General features: G+C 37.1%; 1 long non-coding RNA gene across 1 annotated transcript in view; it reads right to left on the bottom strand.

Moving 5' to 3' along the window:
* LOC139355947 (uncharacterized) overlaps positions 1 to 23,689 on the bottom strand; it is a 268,335-nt gene that overhangs the window by 137,155 nt on the left and 107,491 nt on the right. The gene's annotated exons all lie outside the window — the stretch shown is intronic.

The raw sequence follows: 23,689 nt of genomic DNA on the forward strand, positions 1-23,689 counted from the left end.
AATTACAGGTGTGAACTACCGCGCCCGGCTGAGTGCCAGGTTTTATCGTGTGGTGGAGGTGGCTCCTAGCAAGATGGATGGGGAGATAGAAGGGGATGGAGTGGGAAGTGGACTTCCCCTGGAGTTGGCCATCCAGTGGCTGGACTCTCCTCTGACTGCCCCTGGCCAAATTCCCCTTGGCATCTGCGTCGTTCTGCTGTCGATGGCCTGCTGTGTGTTCTTCTTCTCTCAACATCCAGCCATTTGTGTCTGTTCCCTCTAGGTCTTGGATTTTTATGGGCACAGGATGGGGAGCGTGACAGGCCAAATGGCAAATTTTGGTCATGAAAATAGAAATTGCTATCCTCATTTAGGTCGATGGGCACAGGTCTGAGGGCGGAGCCCCTGCCATGGACCTCACCCTTCTCTACCCAGTACTTCCCTGCCTCCTTCCCATATCATTACAAATACTTGACTATACATATTTTTATGGCAATATATGGTTTTATTCCATCTTTTTTAACACATAGACTTTTGCACTTCACTTGTCCTATTAGGTGTGCATTTGTATTTCATTATTTTCATGATTCTGATAGAATTATAATGATTATTTTTGATATAACAATTATTTTTATGTGACCTTTGTGAGCTATTTATTGTATCACAAATTTGTCCTGGGTCTTCTCCCAGTTCCTCTAGCTGGCATTTGCAGTTTCCTGGCCATGCCGTCACTATGGATACTCTCAAAGAAAGAGGAAAAAACAGAAAATCCATTTCATGTAGGTCAATTCCTCCAAGTCTGTACTATTGTCCACCCTTTTCTAATAACTAAATCACTGAGTAAAATTTACCTGCTCCTATTCACTCTCTAGCACCTTTCAGAAATTTTTGTTTGTTTTGTGGTTGTTTATAGATTTTATAATGTTTTACTGTAAGTTACTCCTCCATAGCACAAGTGGAACTCAGGCGACTCCTTCATTCTACTTTCTTTTTGTGTTTTTGTGCAGGATGCTGAGCCTATCATGCATTTTAATGCTATAATAATGGATGCTATAATAATTTTGAATGCTATAATAATGGAGCTGTGGAAGCTTTCTCTGTAGATGAATGAGTTAATTAATGCCCACTCCCTACTCCCATTTCCCAGTCCTGTCAAGCAAAACTCTAAAGTGTGGCATATGTATGTGATGCAACTGAAACATATGATCTTGTAAAATATGCATTGTGTGGTGTTCACCCATTTTCAATTTCTGTAACTGGCATGATAGTATAGCTGTCAGGCTAGTCCCTTTCCTTCCATGATGCTTCATGGTTGTGGCATCTAGTTACATCTCACTACGTACACATAACATGTTTATCGTATCTATTGCCTAGACATTCATACTTTTCATCTCTCATTTTTAATTTCTAGTCACCCACTGATAGACAAAGTAATTAACTCTCCATTAGCATGAATGACATGTGGATAAACATCCTTTTAAACCTTGACATTTGAACCCATTTGAAATGATCTGAGCTCTGCAGTCAAGAGTGAGTTTAGATTAGTTGGTGTGTCATAGAATGTGTACATACTTAATTTGACTAAATCAGGCTAGATTGTCCTCTACAATATGTGTGGCATATGGTTTCCAATCATCCCATGATGTTGATGTATTTTTCTATTAATACTCAGCAATATTCCTCTTAATCTATATAAATGGTTTTCACTTTAAATTCCCCTTTGGTTGATATAATATTTGCTTTCATTTGCATTTCCCTGAATTGAATTTTCTTTCCAATCTATGTCATTATAAACAATTGTGCCATTTCTAAATAGCATATAGCTAGATTTTAAATTCAAACTGTAAATGTGTTATTAGGCAAATTTAATTCATTTATAGCCATGGTTACAATGTCCCATTTGTAGCATTTAAAAGTTAGAGTTATCAAATAAGCTTTATTTCTGTGATATTTCCTCTTCATTCACAGTCCACTTTTTGGGTTGTCTATTTTTGTAAATCTCTTTATCAAAATTATTTTGTGTTCTTGAACCTGCCTCACAGGTTCAAGCAATTCTCTGCCTCAGACTCCCAAGTAGCTGGAATTACAGGCACCTGCCACCACAGCTGGCTAATTTTTGTATTTTTAGTAGGAATGGAGTTTCACCATCTTGGCCAGGCTGGTCTTGAACTCCTGACCTAGTGATTCACCTGCCTTGGCCTCCCAAAGTGCTGGGATTATAGGCATGAGCCACCACACCTGGCCTATTTTGTGTTCTTTAGACCACAGATCCTCCCTTTGTGTTGAAACCTACAAATTCCTTCTGAGAACACTGTTTTGAAATGCACAAAAAATACATGTATCTTGTCTACTATTTGTTAATTTTAACCCATCTTCATTGTCTTGGATTTCTGCACATCTTATGTGATTGTTGAAGGTCTGCTCCTCTTCCTATTTGAGATTCCTTTATTTATTTATTTTTTTTTTTTGTTGAGACGGAGTCTCGCTCTGTCGCCCAGGCTGGAGTGCAGTGGCTGGATCTCAGCTCACTGCAAGCTCCGCCTCCTGGGTTTACGCCATTCTCCTGCCTCAGCCTCCCAAGTAGCTGGGACTACAGGCGCCCACCACCTCGCCCGGCTAGTTTTTTGTATTTTTTTTAGTAGAGACGGGGTTTCACCATGTTAGCCAGGATGGTCTCGATCTCCTGACCTTGTGATCCGCCCATCTCGGCCTCCCAAAGTGCTGGGATTACAGGCTTGAGCCACCGCGCCCGGCCAGATTCCTTATTTGTTGCCAAGTCTGCTTTTTGTTATTATGTTGCAAGGGCGTCACATGCTTCCGGTAGCTTTGTCAGCAGCTTGTCTTTCCAGCAGAGGAACCTCCTCTTCCTGATGGGACACCACCTAGGACCCTGTCTCATTGCTCCATTATTCTCTTCTCAGCAGCCTTACTTACTGCTCTAACTTTTGGTGGACATTTACTCAAATCTACCGACACACACACAAGCAAGAAAGAATGGAATTCTACCAGCTATTTTGATTGCAACTACTAATTTCTTCTCCACTTTGCAAGAAGTATAAGTCTTCAAAATACAATAGAAGTATAGTCAGATTCTATATAATGGCCAGTGTTGTTGGTTCAGTCATTTAAAATGAGTGTCTTTTTCCTCTTCACTCAGAGTTACTTCACTTGTAGTTTTAGCTTCATGCTTCTGTTACACGACAGGGGTCCCAGTCCAGATCCCAAGATCTTGTGCAAAAAGAATTCAGGGCAAGTTCACGGTGCAAAGTAAAAGCAAGTTTATTAAGAAAGTAAAGGAATAAAAGAATGGCTACTCCCTAGAAAGAACAGCCCCATGGGCTGCTGGTTGCCCATGTTCAAGGTTATTTCTTCATGATATGCTAAACAAGGGGTGGATTATTCATGCCTCCCCTTTTTAGACCATATAGGATAACTTCCTGATGTTGCCATGGCATTTGCAAACTGTCAAGGCACTGGTGGGAATGTAGCAGTGAGGACGACCAGAGGTCACTCTTGTAGCCATTTTGGTTTTGGTGGGTTTTGGCCGGCTCCTTTACTGCAACCTGTTTTATCAGCAAGGTCTCTGTGCCCTGTGTTTTTGGGCTGACCTCCTGTCTTAGCCTCCTGTCTTAGACCTCCTGTGACTTAGCATGCCTTAACCGTCTGGGAATACAGCCCAGTTGGTTTCAGCCTCATTTTACCCAGCTCCTATTTAAGATGGAATTGCTCTGTTCCAGTTTTAAAATAGTTTTAGAAAAATAAACAAATTTTTAAATAATCTGCCAGTGAAAGCTAGACTGTTATAGAGAACTGATTTGAAAAAAATATTTACCTCCCAGTTCTTGGAACAGTTGTTAGAAAGATTATGAGGGTCAAGCAGATATCTGATCTGAATATCAAACACATTCTTAAGACATTCTTAATGAAGATGAATGATGGTGGAGTTTATTAATTTCTAAGGAACCACAGACCGTAATTAATGCCAATTTCTCCACCTAAAGACTTCTGAATGTCTCCCTACAGCGGTCCACTCTGTGTGCTCACCTGGGCTTATTCCTGTAACAAGAACACATTTTCCTGCTATCACTTTTGAAAGCTGGGTTAATTAATTTACTGAATTCTCCATGTGATAAACTAGGAATGGGAATCTTCACAAAACTGTTTAAGCGAATGCACAAAATCAATAGGTGGGAGCCTAAGAGCTATTAATTGACAACTGAGCTTTCCGTTCTCAGCTCTCTGCTCTGACAACTACCTTTGTATTAGGCAATACAAAGAAATACCATTGCAGATTGCAAGTATGTTAGGTGTGAAGAAAGAGGCAAGACACCAGTGGAAAGTATAAAACTATATTCTCTTAAGCAACAAGTTTCAACTTGTCATTTCACTGATTCAGTTGTTCAATTGACCTTGGTTCAATTCTCGGTATTGACTTGCGTGGTTGATCCTAGGTACGCAGGCTCTGACTGAGACAAATGTTTTTCCTGCCATCTGGCTATTTCATAATAACTAGCAACAGAGTTACTTGATTACACTTTTCCAGGAGATATAAAGTAACATGTTTTTTACACAAACCTATTTTCTAAATAAGCATAAAAACATTGAAAGAAATGATGTTTTGGTTTGGCTGTGTTCATGAAGATATAAGATCAGACGTGATTCTTGCTACTCTGAGCTATAAGAATGTCATACAATATTATTCATTCTCAATTTACTCTCAGAATGATAAAGTCACAAGTTATTTCTTTTTTGTCTTAAAAATACCTTTATAATTTCTCTTAATCTGGCAGCCTCATCTCTGATCGTTATGCTTATAAATTTAGCTTTAACTATTTTCAGTTCTTATCAATTTCCACGGAAACTTCACATTGTGTGCTAATTATTGAGAGTGCCTGCCAGCAACAGCAAAATTCACTTATACATAAAATACCTCCACATACACTGCAGGTGAGACACACACACACACACACACACACACACACACACTCCAGGATCTCATGAACCTGCAGTTATGGTGTCAGTCAGTGCTGGGGTCTTTTATCTGTGGGCTGATTTGAGGAAGTCCCTGCTTCTAAGTTCCCTTAGTGGTTGTTAGAGGAAGTCATTTCCTCTTTCAGGGTTGGATCAAGGGCTGCATTTTCTAGCTGGCTTGGCTGGAGGGTACCCTGAATTCCTTATCAAATGGGCTTTCTCCGCCTAGCAACTTGCCTTATCAAAGCCATGAAGGGATAGTCCTCTAGCAAGATGGAACTTAAAGTCTCATATAATGCAATTATGGAAGTAACAACCCATCACCTTTGATGTATTCTCTTCATTCTAAAGAAGCACAGCTCTAACCCATAATCTATAAGAGAGGATTATACAGGAGCATAAATACAAGCAAGGACAGTGGAGATCATTGTGCAGCCTGTTTTCCACAAAATGAAAAGCTGAGTAATGTAAAAATGACCTCCAAGAACCAAGAATCAAGATGATATGCTAGGATACAGTGTGTTCCAGGTTAAGTGTAAAGTTTAGCTAATAAAAGAGTGGTAATAAAAACAATCCCACTTTAAAAAAATCATGGTAAAATACAAAGTTAAGTTGTATATTGAATAATCATATAGTTTTACATTTCTATCAATGGTATTCACAATTAAAACTGTAACATGTGTGTATTATAAAGATAAGAAATGATATTTTTATCCCTTCTATTCCAAAGTGCTTATTGAATAATTAAGGAAACAACTGCTACTAATATGGCTTTAAGCTCTGACTTTTTATTATCAAACAATTATTTGAGAGTTGTTCATCTATGCCTATATAATATGCAACCATATATACACAACACTCATCACAGATATACAAACTCCACTGTGCAAGAAAGAACTAAATGGTTAAACACACAATGGACTTTTTCAGTACAAGTCTAACAATTTAAAGTAGAATAAGGAAAAATACCACAGAATACATCGAGAAAACGGGGAGAGAGTGGTGCTGTTTTTCTCATATGTACCTATATCATTTATATAAATGTATCATCTGAGAGCATTTTGTAAACCCTTTTTCATTACTTTTTCACTTTGCTCACCTGAATAATCTTTGTATTCTCAATATTTATGCAATTGTTTTCTTTTTCTAGTATTTCCATGTTCTTAAATCATTTACTTTAGTGCTCATTTTTTCTTTCATGTGTCTTACATGTATTTTGGCAATTCTCACTCATCTATCTCTTTCTAAAGAAAAATAAGCCTGTACTATTCCTCAACACTCTCCCACATCCCCAAACTGACCTCTATTATGACCTATAAAAACAAAATGTATTCAAAGTGTCTTTTGTTAGTGGCTTATACATATTTTACATCTACTTTTCTAGCATCTTCTTAGTGCTGCTAAAAATAAGATAATTGGTCACATGATAAAGAAAAAGATCATATGTGTGTGCATTATGTATGTGTGTACCTGTCACAGAATCAACTTTTTTTCTTATAAAATTATGTATATTTTTATAAGAAAATATATATTATTTATATATAATTATAACTATAATATATACAATTATAAATATGTATTATTTTATATAATATATAATTTATAATGCAGTTATATATTATATATATTACACATATTATATATGTATATGTACATATCAAAGTCATCAAGGGATAGTCCTCTAGCAAGATGGAACTTAAAGTCTTATGCAATGCAGTTATGGAAGTAACAACCCATCACCTTTGGTATATTTTATTTGTTCTAAAGAAGCACAGCTCTAACCCACAATCTAGGAGAGGGGATTATACAGGAGCATAAATACAAGGAAGTAAGGACAGGAAGGAAGTAAGAAAGGACATATATATGGGCTGGCCGTGTTGCCAAGGCTGGTCTCAAACTCCTGAGTTCAAGTGATTCTCCCACCTCAGCCTCCCAAAATGCTGGGATTCCAGGCATAAGCCACTAGGCTCAGCCAAGGAGTCAACTCTTTAAGGTGATATGTAGTATTATCAGTTGTCAGGAGAACTCCGTGGGAATATTGACCAAAAAAAAAAAAAAAAAAAACACACACATAAATATTAACTCTGTGTATTAGAAATTAGAATTTGTATCTATTTTCTTATTTGTTTTCACATTCAAAGAGATAGCCATCTTGCCGCTTTACACTTTGTATCCAGTCCCCCCCGCTCCTGTGTGGAGGCAGCACCTAGTAATGGTGAGCCACTTAAGTTTAGTATCCTTTGTAGCCCACATACTGAGTGTGTTCTCATGGCTTCGTATGATTTCTTTGGTTTCTTAACCGCTTCAATATAGACTAATGCCCTGAGCCTAATGATATGAGGATGCTGTTGCATGGACGTAAAGGTCAGTTCCCAGCTGTACTCTGTCCATGCTCCCTGGAGCGCACCTTGTTCAAACTAGTGATACCACGTCAGCCTACTCCAGTCCCACCTCCACGGCTCTGAACACCGACCCTGCAAAGAACTGATGAGTCAGGGAAGGAGGTGTATATGCCTTCTGATACCCATGAGTGAATATTTATGTGTTTGTATGTAGACAGATTGAGTGGAGGACAAAGGATATTGTTGTGATAATAAAATAAGTGGTTTAGCAATATTTTTCCTCTAGAAATAATTATTCCTTAAATTACTCCAAAGTAACAAAAATGGTTAAGTTAATGTCAGCTTTTTATAGGTGGGAGCATTTGTAAAATTACAAAATACGCTTTTAATTTAAAAATAGCTTAATGAAAATATACTAATGAGCTGCATTGATATAACTAAATCTATAGCTAGAAATGGCATTTTTCCTATGTACAATGGACCTACGGAAGTGGAATGTGTCCACTAGCCTGTGGAAATGTATTATGGATTTAGATTAAGTGTAAAGTCTATATAGCATCTCACAGTTCAGATCCTTCAGGAGAGCAGTATTTACTGAGGGAGCATGGGACATTGTCACCTTTCAATGAAAGTGCCTCGGATTTCACGTTACCACTTTGCCTGTAGAACTTGCTTCACTGCTTTCTGGTAGGGTTATTTTCAATAAGGTATAAAGAATTTATTTAAAAGGCACAAAAATAGTATCTATGGTGTATATTTATGTATGTGTTTCTATATATTAGCAGAAAATATCTCTGCATGTGTGTATTTTCATATATTAGCACAAAATGCCTCTCTCATGAGTGTGTGTGTATGGACATATAGAGTATTCACTGGCAGAAATTTAGGTGATAAAATGTGGAAAATTGAACATATTTTTAGCTATGTTGGGTGGTGTCATTGGAGCAGTCTTGAGGTGTTTCTGCAGTTTTGTATTACGTTGATTTTTGGTTGCCTTGTTAAGCGAAGTTTCTGATTGCATATACTGCTGAAATATCTGCCTCGGTCATCAGCTCTCCTACTTCATTGTTATTCTCTTGTTAGAACTTAACTCATGCAAAAGAAGAGAAAATGAAATATCTATGTTAAAATTGTTTTGATTTAAGGAGAGAGATTTTACAATTCTGAAACATTTTCTGTTTTAAACCCTGGTTTCTTGAATGCTTATATTTTCTTCTTCAGCCATTCTTCTACAGAAATCTCGGATAAAAGTAATACTCAAGTTCTTTAGATAGAAAGTTTATCTAGTATTGCTAAAACAGTCATGTGCATTAAAAATATAATTTATTTTAGGAATATAGTTAGGGAAATGTTTTTCTCCTCAGAAATATTTTGCCTATATACATAGAAATGGAATGCTACTAATTGATTATAGTTAAAAAGATGTGATCCACAATGATTGTAAGTTGACATATTAAATTATAGAACTATTAGAGCACACCAATATCTACAGAATAATAAGACAGGAGCACCCATTTCTAACAACCAATAAAAAATGCAACTTATGAGAAAAACTTAAATGAAGCAAATTAAAAGTAAAGTTAGTAATGTAAAAATGTGTAGCACAAAGAATCAACATTTTAAATTTTTTAAATAGTCTCAAAATATAAGTCCTCAATTATATCAGCCATGTATTGGGTAAAGACAAATTTTAAGTCTTAAATATCAATTTTTTCTCACTCAGTGAAAAAAGGATAATTTCTAACTGAAAAGATTTAAAAATAATGTAGAAAATTATCATCAAAAAGAGGCAAAAGGAATTAAGTGTTGTTTAAGAAGCCGAGAGACATATCAACAAGGTTGTGGAGCAGAAGATCCCAGCCTTCCTCCCAGATAAAAAGTTATAGTTAGACAGCTATCCATGAAGAAAAACAGCTCTGGGCAAGCTCAGAAGTCCAGTTGAGAAGGTGCAGCAGCGTAGTGGGGCAAAATTATCTAAGAATGACACACAGAGACTGGGAATGACACTGGGAATGACAGCTTCATGTTGCTTGCTTCCTCTCATGCTCCACGCCACCCAGCTCAGCACCATGGACTTGACTGGGCCTGCAAGCTCCCCTCTTGGGGCACAGGAAAGCAGAAGGGGCCACCACTTCCCTGGCTGTCGGGCTGTCAGTGAAGGACCTGCTTTAGTTTTTTCCTGTTGAGATTGTATGGAAGATGGGCACAGCCAAGATGTCTGGAGCTTGCTAGGAACAAAGAAGGGTGAAGCTACCAGGATTAACCAGGAGGAAACCACCCTGGTCCCCAGTGACCTGTTCTTCAGAGAACCCCAGCAGTTTACCTCTGAGTACATCAATCATTCTTATGGCAACTGAGGACACCACAACAGGTGGACCCCAACAGCCTAAAACTTATATGGAACCGCAAATGACCACAATGAGCCTAAGCAATCCTTCACAAGAACAACAAAGCTGGAGGTATCAAATTACCCCACTGGACTTCAGGTTATTGCAAAGCTGTAATAATCCAAACAGCATGGTACTGGCACAAAAACAGACATACAGACCATTGGAACAGATGAGAGAGTCCAGAAATAAACCCACACATTAACAGACAACTGATCCTTGACAAAGTTGCCAAGAACACACAATGGGGGCAGGATCATCTCCTTGAATAATGGTGTAGAGAAGACTTGAGGTCCAAGTGCAGAAGAATGAAACAAACCCTTATCTCACACCATAGACAAAAATCAACTTAAAATTAACTAGAGATTTAAATGTAATAATTGAGTGCTTAAAACTCCTAGAAGAAGACAGGGAAAAATCTTGACATTGATCTTGGCAATATTTTTGGGGGGAATATGATACCAAAAGCACAAAAAAGCAAAAATAGGCAAGTAGGACTACATCAAACTGGTATACTTCTGTGTAGCAAAGGAAACAATCGAAAATACATCCTATATAATGGGAGAAAATACTTGTATTTCATATACTTGATAAGAGAATATACAAAATATATAAGGAATTTATACAACTCAATATGAAAAAAGCCAAATAAATATGATTAAAAGATGGGCAAAAAGCCTAAATAGAAACTTCATAAAACAAGATATTCAAATAACCAACAAGTAAATCATATGGTACTCAACATCTCTAATCACCAGGAAAATACAAATTAAAACCACACTGAGATACCCACTCAGACCTGATAGAAAGGGTCTTGTAAAACATTCAGAGGATGGCAAGTGTTGGTGAGGACATGGAGAAAAGAGAACCCTTGTCAGCTATTGGTAGGGATGTTGATTGGTGCAGAAACTACGGAAAAGGGTATGGAGGGTCTTCCCAAAACTAAAAATAGAACTACCATATGATCCACAATCCCACTTCTGGGTATACATCCAAAGGAAATGAAGTCAGCATGTCAAAGAGACATTTATACTCCCATGTTCATTTCAGCATGATTCACAATAGCTAAGACACCGAAACAAAATAGACACATGGGATTACATCAAACTGAAATGCTTCTGCACAGCAAACAACCCCTCAGCAAGCGAAAGGATAAAATGCGGTATATATACACAATGGAATATTATTCAATCATATAAGAGAGAATATTCTCTCATTTATGACAACATGAATAAATCTAAAAGACATTACACTAAGTGAAACCAGCCAGACACAGAAAAACAAATGCTGTATGATCTCACATACATGTGGAATCTAAAACAGTCAAACTCGTGGGAGTAGAGTAGAATGGGAATTACCAGAGGCTGGGAGGAGAGGCTGATCAGAGTATCCAGTTTCAGTTATGCAGGATGAGTAAGTTCCAGAGATCTAATGTACAGCATGGGAACAACAGTTAACATTACTCTATCATGCACTGGAAATTTTCTCAGAGCAAAATCTTCAATCTTCTCACTACACATATACACACACATGCCTGCACACATACAAATGGTAATTAAAGGTGATAGGTATTTTTAATTATCTGGCATGTGATGATTATTTCACAGTATACACTGTTAAACAAAAATTATGGGAGACCATTATTCGGGACTGAACTCCTGCATGAGGCCCCAACAGACCAGACCAAATCAGACAGAGCACAGTAGAGTCTCTTGCATTATCAGACAAGTAAATTTTCTGAACTTTGAACCAGGCCAGTTTTCAAAACAAACAAACAAACAAGATTTAGAGCGACGACTTAGGAGGGACCCCAGTTTCCCTGTGCCGCATATGAAAGTTCTTTCTGTTTTATCCCATAGCAAAATAGCTTTGAAACCACTAATCTTTTTATTCCTTATTTCTGCTTCCTTCAGCTTAAAAAGCCAGGTTTCTTTGTTTAAGTCATCAAAATACTAATTTTATTTTGTAGATTAAGGTTTTGCCCACCTAAGCTATATTCATTTATTCGTGATCTAGACCTACAAATAAAACCTATAGGTCTTTAAGCCAAATTTGTTGTAGTTTTGTCTTTTGACGATACATGTATCAAAATATCCAACTGTATGCCATAAATATATATAATTTTATACATCAATCATATCTCAATAAAGCTGTTAAGAGAGACAAGCAAAAAAGAAACTTCAATAAGCTGCATGCAATTCTAATCTTAGCCAAAATAGACACTCGTCAAGGAAACAGAAAGTCCATTATAGTGTGAAATAGAATATTACACACACACAAGGTCTACAGAGAAGCATCCCTGTCCAAATTATCTCAACACGGATTGTATAGACTAGACTTTCAGGAATATTTAATAATATTAATAAAGAGAGCTTTTGTATTAGTCTGTTCTCATGCAGCTAATAAAGACATACCCGAGACTGGGCAATCTATAAAGAAAAGAGGTTTAATTGGCTCCCAGTTCCACGTGGCTGGGGAGGCCCCACAACCATGGCGGAAGACAGAAGAGGAGCAGCGTCATGTTTACATGGCAGCAGGCAAGAGAGCCTGTGCAGGGGAACCATCAGATCTCCTGAGACCCATTTACTTCCATGAGAACAGTATGGAGAAAACCACCCCCAAGATTCAATTATCTCCACCTGGCCTTGGCCCTTGACACATGGGGATTATTACAATTCAAGATGAGATTTGGGTGGGGGCACAACCAAGCCATATCAGCATTTAAAAAGTAAACAGGTCTGGAGAGTGGGCAAGGCAATTATATAAAAAGCTTTATTAAAGCCAGAAGAGCAGTCATGATAAGAGGCCATTAGTAAACTATCTCTTCTACCCAGATTTATCTATATATTCAGTGCAATCTTGATCAAAACTACTTTACATTCTTAGTAGACATTAGGAAGCTAATTCTAAAATGTATATTGAAAAGATAAGGATCTAGTTTAGCCAAGATCCTTAGCAAAGATAATATTCGCAGATAAAATATTACAGGTTTTAAAGCATTTTTCCTAAAGAGAAAAATCAATTAAAAGGTATTTCTGAGTTTTACCACTTCAAACGCTCAGAAATAAAGTCCCTTTTCCTTACGAATGCTGCAAAGAATGTGACATCTAACCTATCTGAGAGGAAAATACCTCAGTCTATTAATCTACTACATCACCTGCAGACTCTCTTCCCTGGGCCTCCACTGGTTTCTTGCAAGCAAGATGGGGGCAGGTCTGAAGGCCTGAGACTCTTCTTGGTCACAGAGGTGTGCAGGAGCTGTGATAGGGAGCAGGAATGCAAGACTGTGCATGTCCCCAGAACGTCTATGTAAGGAACAATACATTAAAGGCTCTGGGGAAGAGACAAGAAGAAAAGTCCTGTTGCAGCAGGGTAGCTCAAAATTTTAACATCAGCCGGTGTAATTTACCGTATCAGCACACTGAAAAACAAAACACATACGACCATCTGAATAGATTCAGAAAAAGCTTTAGACCACATGCAGCACCTGTTTATGATGAAAAACTCTCATAAAACTCTAAACTTCCTCAACCCTAAAAAGGTCTCTAAAGAAATGATCAAATAATTACACACACACACATACATAATCTTGCTCTATCCATATATATGTATATATACACACATATATATGCCTATACACATATATACACATGTATATATGCATATGTATACATATATATGCATATATGTATGTATATATGAACACGATGTGTTTATGTGTATATGTGTATATTGTATATGTATGCATATGTGTATATATATGCATATATATGTGTTTATATATACATATATAGATAGAGCAAGATTATATATGTATGTGTGGGTAATTATTTGATTATTTCTTTAGAGACCTTTTTAGGTTCTCTATGTATAGATACATATACACACATATATGCATATATATGTATAAACATATATATATGAAGAAAAGGCTGAATGCCTATGTCCTAGGATCATGGAAAAGATACAGCCCTAACCAATGAAATGAGACAGAGAAAGAAAGATGTAAAGGTTAGAAAGGAAGATATATATATACATGTAAAACAGAATTATGTTATACATATATAACATATATTTCTATATATACATATATAAGCCTGTTTTTATTTGCAGCTGACATGACTGCCTGTGTAGAAGTGTAGAAACTTTTTTTTTTTTTTTGGATAGTCTCACTCTGCCGCCCAGGCTGTAGTGCAGTGGCATGATGTCAGCTCCCTGCAACCTCTGCTTCCCAGGTTCAAGCAATTCTTGTGTCTCAGCCTCCTGAGTAGCTGGGACTACAGGTATGCGCCAACACTCCCACCTAATTTTTTGTATTTTAGTAGAGATGGGGTTTCTCCATGTTGCACAGGCTGGTCTCACACTCCTGACCTCAAGTGATCCACACCCCTGGGCCTCCCAAAGTGCTGGGATTACAGGCATCAGCTACTGTGCCTGGCCTAGAAACTGTTTTAAGCCTGTAAAAAAAAAAAGGAACTATCACCTATATGTGAGCACAGTAAGAATTACAGGATACAAGGTTAATACATACATAATTCATCGTATTTCTTCATACTAACACTGAATTATAAATGAAATTTAAATGACAAAGTACCATCATCATGTGCATCAAATATATGAAATACTTAGGGACAAATTTAATAAAATATTTGCAAGATTTTCATGCTGAAAATTATGAAAACTTAATGAGATAAATCAAAAATCTAAATAAATTGACACATATACCATATTTAGGAATCAGAAGACTTAATTATGTAAGGATATCTCTTCTACCCAGATTTACCGATATATTCAGCGCACTCTTGATCAAAACTTCTCTAAATTCTTAGTAGACGTTAGGAAGCTAATTCTAAAATGTATATTGAAAAGATAAGGATCTGGTTTAGCCAAGACAATTTTGAAAAGTATAAAACTGGAGGACATACACTATCCAATTTCAAGCATTGCCACATCACAACAATCAAAATACTGTGGTATTGGAGAAAGAATATTTGTATCAATTAATGGAACAGAACAGAATCCAAACAGGGATCGACCCACAAATACATGCTTAAATGATTTTTGATACAGGTGCCAAAATATTCAAGGAAGAACAGATAGTCTTTAAAATAAATACAAGTGCAAGGATTGGACAGCCATCTGTGAACAATCCTTAGCCCATATCTCAGACCGTTTGACCAAACTAACATGAAATAGACCATGGAGCTCAATACAAATCTATAAAACTTGAAGAAATCATAAGAGAATGGTTGTGTGACTTCTGATTATGCTAACTTGCCTCAGATAGGATATAACATGCACGAAAAATACAAGAAAGAAAGGATGGAATTAACTATCAAAACTAAACTTTTAACTCTTTGAAAGACTGTTAACAAAATGAAGATAAGCAACACACTGGAGAAAATATTTGCAAAACATAGCTCATAGAGAGTTTGTGTGACAACGCACAAAGCACTTTTACAACTCAACAATAAGAAAGCATCCTATTTAAAAATAGGCAAACACATTTACATAGATATTCATTTAAAGAAGAGAAAGAGGAAGTACATGAAAAGGTGCTCATCATCATTAGGGAAATGCAAATTAAAACCAAGATAATCTACTACTACACCCCAGTTAAAACCCAAAACTACAGTGTTGGAAAGATGTGGAACAGTAAGAACTCTCATACTTTGTTGGGAGGAGTGCAAAATGGTACAGTCATTTTGAAAAATAATTCCGCAGTTTCTTACAAAGTTAAAAATACATCTGCCGCATGACTTAGCAATCGCAGTCTTAGGTATGTACCTCAGAAAAGTGCTTAAACATATGTGGGACATTCAGCAATTCAGGGATGACAAAGAACCAATAATCAACATGCAGTAACATGGACACATCTCAAAGACATTCAGCCAAGTCATAGAAGCCAGACTCATGGGGCCACATGCTGTATAATTTTATTTATACGACATTTTGAATCACGCCAAATTGTAGGGACAGAGCTCAGATCAATCGTTGTCCGGGACTGCTGGTGGAAAGAGATGACTTACATAAAAAAGTGAGAAAATAATTTTTAGTAAGATTGAAACTTTTATATCTCAATTGTCATAATGGGTACATGATTGTGTATATTTGTCAAAATTCATAGAACCGTGTGCCTAAAAATGGTGACTTTTTTTCATTTTTTTATTTTTTTATTATTATACTTTAAGTTCTAGGGTACATGTGCATAACGTGCAGGTTTGTTACATATGTACACTTGTGCCATGTTGCTGTGCTGCACCCATCAACTTGTCAGCACCCATCAACTCGTCATTTACATCAGGTATAAATAAAAATGGTGACTTTAATGAATGCAAATTTTACTTCAATAAAACAGACCCCCAAATACTTAGAGGATTCAGTCAGACTTTGAAGTGCCTTCTGAATCATCAGGGAAGACTTCTTCAGCCATTTAACATGTACAACTAAGTTTTATCACATCTACGGTAACTTTTCTGGAGTGCTGTGCATACTTCAGGTACTCAAACAGTAATACTAGTTATTCTCTCACTAGAAAACACCATGCCACAGCCAAATAAGTTTTCAGAATGTGTACAGTAGCATTGAGGTAGGAGGTGGCACTCAACTCTGGAGGTGGGGCTCAGACACGGGACCAAATTGAGGACTAGCCAAAACAGGGTCTGAGCAGAAGCAGCTTTCCATAAGACACCCCCACCAGTGTCCACACCACTTTACCATTGCCATGGCGAACCCTAGGAGTTACTTCCACTTTCCATGACAATGATCCAGTGACTCAGAAGTACCCCTTCCCTAGAAATTTCTCCATAAACAACCCTTTAATCTACATGCAGTTAAAAGTGGGTATAAATATGACCGCAGAACTGCCCTGAGCTGCCAATCTGCCTATGGCACAGCCCTGCTTCTCAGGAGCAGTCACAGAGCTGTAACACTGTCATTTCAATAAAGCTGTGTCCTTCTACCTCTGGCTTACCGTTGAATTCTTTCCTGGGTAAAGACAAGAACCCCCGCGTGCTAATCCCCACTTTGGGGCTTGCCTGTCTGGCATCGGAATAATGAGGATTTAACAATATATTATCTGTTCAGTTGTTTTTGACAAGAATATATAAACATGCATATTCATAGCTTTTAGCCTTATTACCTTCAAAGGTGAACCTAATCCAGCTAACTTCTGAACCCTTGAAATGTGGGTAGGATAACGCCTGGTGGAGCTTTGATAATTAGATTGGTTGAATGGATGAACATTCCAAAGAGCAAAGAATTAGAAGAGAGGTATAGCAGATTAGAATAATTTGCAGATAAAGAATAAAGGCATCTGGGGCCACCTAATAGATATCTTAGGCATATGTGTGAGCTTCATGAATTGGATCCTGCTTTGGTAATTCTTAAGAGGATAAAGAAAAGGTATAAATTTCATCAACTATTCATTTGTTGCTTACTTACCAACATAATATTTCATTACTCATTTTCCAGACTGAAATTTCTTTGACTTCTTAATCTTAATTAGGTTCTAATGTATGGTGGCCTAACTTTACATAGGCAGTTTTTTTATTTATCCAGAGAACTGTTAATGTACAGTTCTTATGTGCCAGAAACTCAGCTGGTAAACAAGGCTATCATTATGCATGCAATGCAGTTCTCCCTTGAAAGAACCTGATTATGCTGGAAGTGGTGGGAATTGGTGATAGACCACCAGGCTGTGATAGAAGTAACTGTGGGATGTTGAGGGTTTCGTGGACATGTTAACGTATGATGTGGTCTGGGAAAAGTGTTCTAGCATTTGTGCCAAAGAACGAAACAATGAAGAAGGTGAAGACTTGATGAAAGACATTCTGAGCAGACAGAAAGGCACGCCTGGCACCTCTGGTGTAGATCAGTATGAATGGAGGTATGAGAAGTGAGATGCAGAGGATAAGGGCTGGCTAGGAGAGGTGTACAGAGGTCAGGTCACTAAGGCTGTGTATTCCATGCTCTTCCCAGAGCCTGAGAGAGGTCACTGAAGGATCTCATTAAGGGCAGGACATGATTTGATTTGTGTGTGAGAAAGTTCAAGGACAGGCTGAAGGGGCTAGAAGGGGATTAGAGAGTTTGCTTTAGAGTCTGTTGGGATAAAGGAGAACTGAGACATCCTACCCCAAATTGATGCGGGACTAACAGGAGATTTTAAAACTCAGCATGAAACAACTTCTGGATTTCATATGAAACAATGACAAGCTAAAATTACTTTTTTTTTTTTTTTTTTTTGAGACAGGGTCTCTGTCACCCAGGCTGGAATGCAGTGGTGGGATCACAGATCACTGTGGTCTTGCCTCCTGGGCTCAAGCAATCCTCCCATCTCAGCCTCCCAAGTAGCTGTGACCACAGTCACAGGCCAACACATTGGGCTAGTTTTAATTTTTTTTGTAGAGATAGGGGTCTCACTATGTTGCCCAGGCTGGTAAAATTACGGAAATTTTATAAAAGTATGCCTGCAAAAACAATACTTATTGGAATCTGCAATATGCATTTACAGTAGTGATCAGAGGAAAACAAATAACCCCAAGTATTTAATCAGTTATAAAGGGAAGACTAGGCCTGGCACAGTGGCTCACGCCTGTAATCCCAGCACTTTGGGAGGCCGAGGCGGGCAGACCACGATGTCAGGAGAACAAGACTATCCTGGCTAACACGGTGAAACCCCATTTCTACTAAAAAACAAAAACAAAAACAAAAAATTAGCCAGGCCTGGTGGCGGGCACCTATAGTCCCAGCTACTCAGGAGGCTGAGTCAGGAGAATGACATGACGTGAACCCAGGAGGCGGAGCTTGCAGTGAGCCAAGATTGCACCACTGCACTCCAGCCTGGGCGACAGTGCGAAACTCTGTCTCAAGGAAAAAAAAAAAAAAAAAAAAAAAAAAAAAAAAAAAAAGGAAAGACGAAAACTGGGATTAAATTCCCACCTCATAAAAATAGTAAAAAGAGTGACACATTAAACCAAAGAAAACATAAGGAATTACATGGAATTACATCATAAAAATAATCATGCAAATAAATGAAAAAAACAATAGGAAAACAGCAAATCTAATTCATGAATTTAAACATTGTATTTGAAAAAACAGCAAAATAGACCACTACCGAATTTAATCCATAAAAAAGGATAAAAAGCAAATGTACAAAATAAGAAATGACAAGGCAGAAATAACTAATGAAAATGAAGGCATGATAAAAAATCATGAGACTACTTTGATGACATTTATGCAAATTAATTTTATATATTGCTTGACAATAGGCTGCTGGAAAATTAGAAAGTTGAGGAGTTACACGGACCAATTTCCATGGAAGAAAGAGAGAAAACTATAAAGAAATGAGAAAGCAAGACCTATAGTTTCAAAGAAGATTTCTATCAAATCTTAAAACACAAATATTCCCAATGGTCTAAAATTATTCTAGAGCAATAAAAGAGAAGGAAACCTTTGTAACTTATCTTTATGAGGCAAATATTATACTGATGCCTAAACGAGATGAAGCCAGTATGAAGAAATGAGGGCACAGACCAATATATTTTATAAATATCAGTGCAATAATTTTAAACGTAACCTTAGCCATTTGAACCCGTCATCACTTTGAAAAAATAATACTCCATGACCTACTTGCATTCCAGAAATGCGAATTCAGTTCAATATTAGAAATTCAGTTATATGTAATATTAATAAATCTAAGGAAAAATATATGGTCATCCTCAAAGTTGTGTAGAGGTCTTTTGCCAAAACTTAACACTTATTTATGATAAAACACTAAGAAAACAGAAACTGTGGAATAGTTTAACAATGTATGCATATATGTGTAATTTTATGTGGATATAGATATGTATGTACATGTACATATTCTGTGCGGTATATACTTACTGCGTGTACAGCACTGTGTATGTTTGCTGTAGATGTATGTTTGTGTGCATATGTGTATTTTTATATCTTCGTCTTAAAGCTAATATCTTATTTACTGGAGAAAAAAATGCTACTAGAATCACAACTAAGATCCGAAACAAGACAAGCATACCCTGCATTGCCAAGATGATTCAATTTGATACTGAAGGCATTAGCCAGTATAATTGAATAAAATAAACCAATCAGAAATATAAGAATGTATAAAGAAAGCATACAGCTACCTGTATGGCAGATGTTACGATGGTATACCTAGAAAATCCCAAAGAATATATAATAAAACTTACAGAACACTAAAATAATTCAGTGAAATGACAGACTATAAAATTAGCATACAAAATCTCACAGCCCTCATATAAATAAACGTATACAGAGAACATAACGGGAGAGAAAATATATATTTAAAGTAGCAATAAAGGTGAGTAAAACCTAGAAATAAACTTAACAAGAAATATAAAAAATCTTTTACAAGGTAAATATAAAAATAGTTCCTGAAAGACAAGAGATGTGAAGAAATGGAAAGCTATCCCTTATTCTAAGAGAAAAGGACTCAACATTATAAAGATGTCAATTTAAGTTCAATTAATTTCAATGCAATCCTAATAGAAAACTCTACAAGCTATTTTATGAAGTTAGATAATTTGATGCAAAAGTTCATATGGAAAAACACACATGAAAGAATAGCTAGGTGTACAATGAAAAAGAAAAATCTATGAGTGGGAACCAACCTTGTCAGATAGTCAAACAGATAGACTTTAAAGTCAGATAGACTTTAAAATAAGTCTCTAGTATTTAAATATCATTGCACTGATTCATGAATAGACAAATATACAAGTAGAATTGAAGAGCAAGTCCAGAGTCAGACCCAAATACTTATGGAAACATATAATATGACCAAAATGTTATCTCAAATAACAGAGGTAAAGATGGATTCTTCAATGCATGGTGTTTGGACAAGTGGGTAGTCATTTGCAAAAACATAATGTTACATCAAATATCAGCCCATAAACAAGAACAAATGCCAAGTAGATTAGGGATATAAAGGTAAAAATCAAAGTTATACAAGCACTAGAAAATAACGTGAATTAATTCATCGTTAACACTGGTGTAGGAGATGACGCTCTAACAATAAATAATCTACAGCTGATAAAAAAAAAGGATAAATTCAGCTACAGAAAAATTTCTTTTTTAAAAATGAATGACTTTTAGAATTTAATTCACTTTTTTAAAAAATAAAAAGTATCCCATTCTATCTACACACCACATGTTCCTCATCTCTTTATCTGTTGATGGACATTTAGGTTGCTTCCTGTCTTGGGTATTTTGAATAGTGCCACAATGAACATGGGCGGGCTGACATTTCTTCAAGATCTCGATTTAAATTATTTTGGATAAATACCGGACGTGGGATTGCTAGGTCATATGACAGCTCTATTTTTAAATTTTGAGGACTCTTTATAGAATAATATTCAGTCTCAAGAAATAAAGAAATTCTGTAATATGCAACACCATGGATGAGCCTTGAGGAAATGCTAAGTGAAATAAATCAGTTACTTAAATAAGCCAGAAAGGCAAATACTGCATGATTCCACTTATATATCTAAAATAATCAAATTCATAAAATCAAAGAGTAAATGATGGTTGTCCGGGGCTATAGAAGGGGGAAAATGGGAAGTTGCTAATCAAGGAGAATAAAGTTTCAGTCCAGCAAAGATGAATTAAATTCTAAAGGTCTGCTGTCCAACATTGTACATGTAGTTGATGATACTATATTTCACACTTAAAAACATGCTAAGAGGGTAGGTCTCATAGGTGTTCTTATCAAAATATAAATTAAAATAAATGCATCATAGAAACATCATAAGCATAAGCAAAAGCCAGCTTTCATTCTGGGAGGAAAAAGTCTCCACGTATATCACAGGCAAAGGGTTAACACTCCCAATCTAGGAAGAACACTTAAATATTGTGGGGCAAAGGACTAAAGATGCAGTAGAGAAATGGAAAACTGCAATGAACCATTAGGTTGCCAAAACAGAGATGACAATTTCCTTTAAACATACCAACAAAATATTCACTTATAGTTCTCATTTTTAGAGAAATACAAGTTAAAACAACCCTGAGATATAATTTCTCACCAGTTAGACTGGTACAAATTATTGAAAATTAAACAACACATTCTGCTTGTGAGGCTGTCAGGAATCAGGCATTCTCAAACTTTATTGATGAGAATGCAGACTGTTTCAACCCATCCGGAAGAAAACTTGCAGATACTTAAAAGAATCCAACCAAAAAAACGACCTAGATCTGCACTTAAGCTTTGACTCAGCAATCCCACCTCTAAGAATCTACCCTAAAGCTACAGCACCAACAATACAGAAATACAAATGCACATGGTTATATTTTGTAGCATTGTTCGGAATTACAAAATACTGGAAACATCAATTCCTATATATGGAGGGTGTTTCAGCAACTAATAATTTATGAATGAATAAACTGAGGTGCCTCTACAAAATAGGGCATTTTTCAGCTGCTTAAAATAATCTTTATGAACTCATATGAAGTGGTTTATACCAGGATATAATGTTAAATAAAAAAGGAAAGCACAAAAGGCTACTTACAGGATGCTACCCTTTATGTAAAAAAGGACGTATAAAGTATACATTTATTTGCTCATTTATACAACGAGAAATGCAGGAAGTATACATGAGAAGGGGATTGATTACCTACAGTGTGTAGGAGGAAAAGGCATGGGGAGAGGTGTGAGTAGAAACTGGAGGGAGGAGTAGGGATGAAGAGAAAGGGATGCATCTCTCTCTTATAGCTCTGACTTGTCAGAGTTTCACTTATCCTTCATATACCCAGAATTAAACAAAGAACTAAAAGCCACTAGCATGTGAGCTGAACCACAAATCAAGTGTTAAGATTAACAAGTGAATCTATCTGAATGAATAACACGAGTGCCCTGAAAGGGGTGGCTAACTTTGTAAAGGATACCTTGACTGGATATTGTAAAGCTAAAGACTGTTTTACCTTAAGGATGTAATCTAGTGGATGCTTTTTCCAGAGATATGGGTAAACAATTCTCAAACTATATTTATTGTGAAACTCAACAAATAAACATATTGTAGATAATAAGAACTGGGTTTGTTATGGTGAGATAATAAGTTTACAACTAAGAAAAGGGGAGGGCTGGGCACTGTGGCTCACGCCTGTAATCTCAGCACTTTGGGAGGCCGAGGCGGGTGGATCAAGAGGTCAGGAGATGGAGACCATCCTGGCTAACACGGAGAAACACCATCTGTACTAAAATATACAAAAAAATTAGCCGGCCCTGGTGGCGGCGCCTGTAGTCCCAGCTACTCGGGAGGCTGAGGCAGGAGAATGGCGGGAACCCGGGAGGCGGAGCTTGCAGTGAGTCAAGATGGCGCCGCTCACTCCAGCCTGGGCGACAGAGTGAGACTCTGTCTCAAAGGGGAAAAAAAAAAAAAGGGTGGGGGGAGGTACTGGAATGAACTGTGGGGCCTTGGTGTAGAATTTTAGTGATCCTGCCCTCACAAGACATGCATATACACAAATGCATGCATACACACAGAAAGATGATACAGAAAAGAGGCATACGTGTATGACTGAGTTAGTATACATACACGTATTTCATAGCTGTCTGCTGAGAAGGCCTGGAAGAAATGACATGCTGTGATTTCTCCTATCTTAAAAATGTCAATAAAAAGCGATGTCTTGACCTGCAGCTCTGCATTTGCCTTCTCTCCTTTGTGGCAAAAGCTCAATAGAGACGTCTGTACTCATCTGTCTTCAATTCCTCTCCTCCCAGTCTCTGTTAAATTTATAGCTCTCTGGCTTTCACCTCTACCACTTGAAACTGGAAACAAACAAACGTTTCTGTTAACATTATCAGTAACAGATGCTTTCTAAAGCACAAGGTCAGTCCCCAGTCTACGTCACTTTTGACTGGCCAATATCATTTGACGCACTCCGGAACTCCAGGTTGGCATACATAGCTGTGTATACAGCATCTGCCCTTGGATCTTCAATACAGGTCTCCCAAAAAACCTGTCTTCAAACCAGCTCTCT

Source organism: Macaca nemestrina, chromosome 8, assembly GCF_043159975.1.
Source record: "Macaca nemestrina isolate mMacNem1 chromosome 8, mMacNem.hap1, whole genome shotgun sequence".
NCBI lineage: Eukaryota > Metazoa > Chordata > Mammalia > Primates > Cercopithecidae > Macaca > Macaca nemestrina.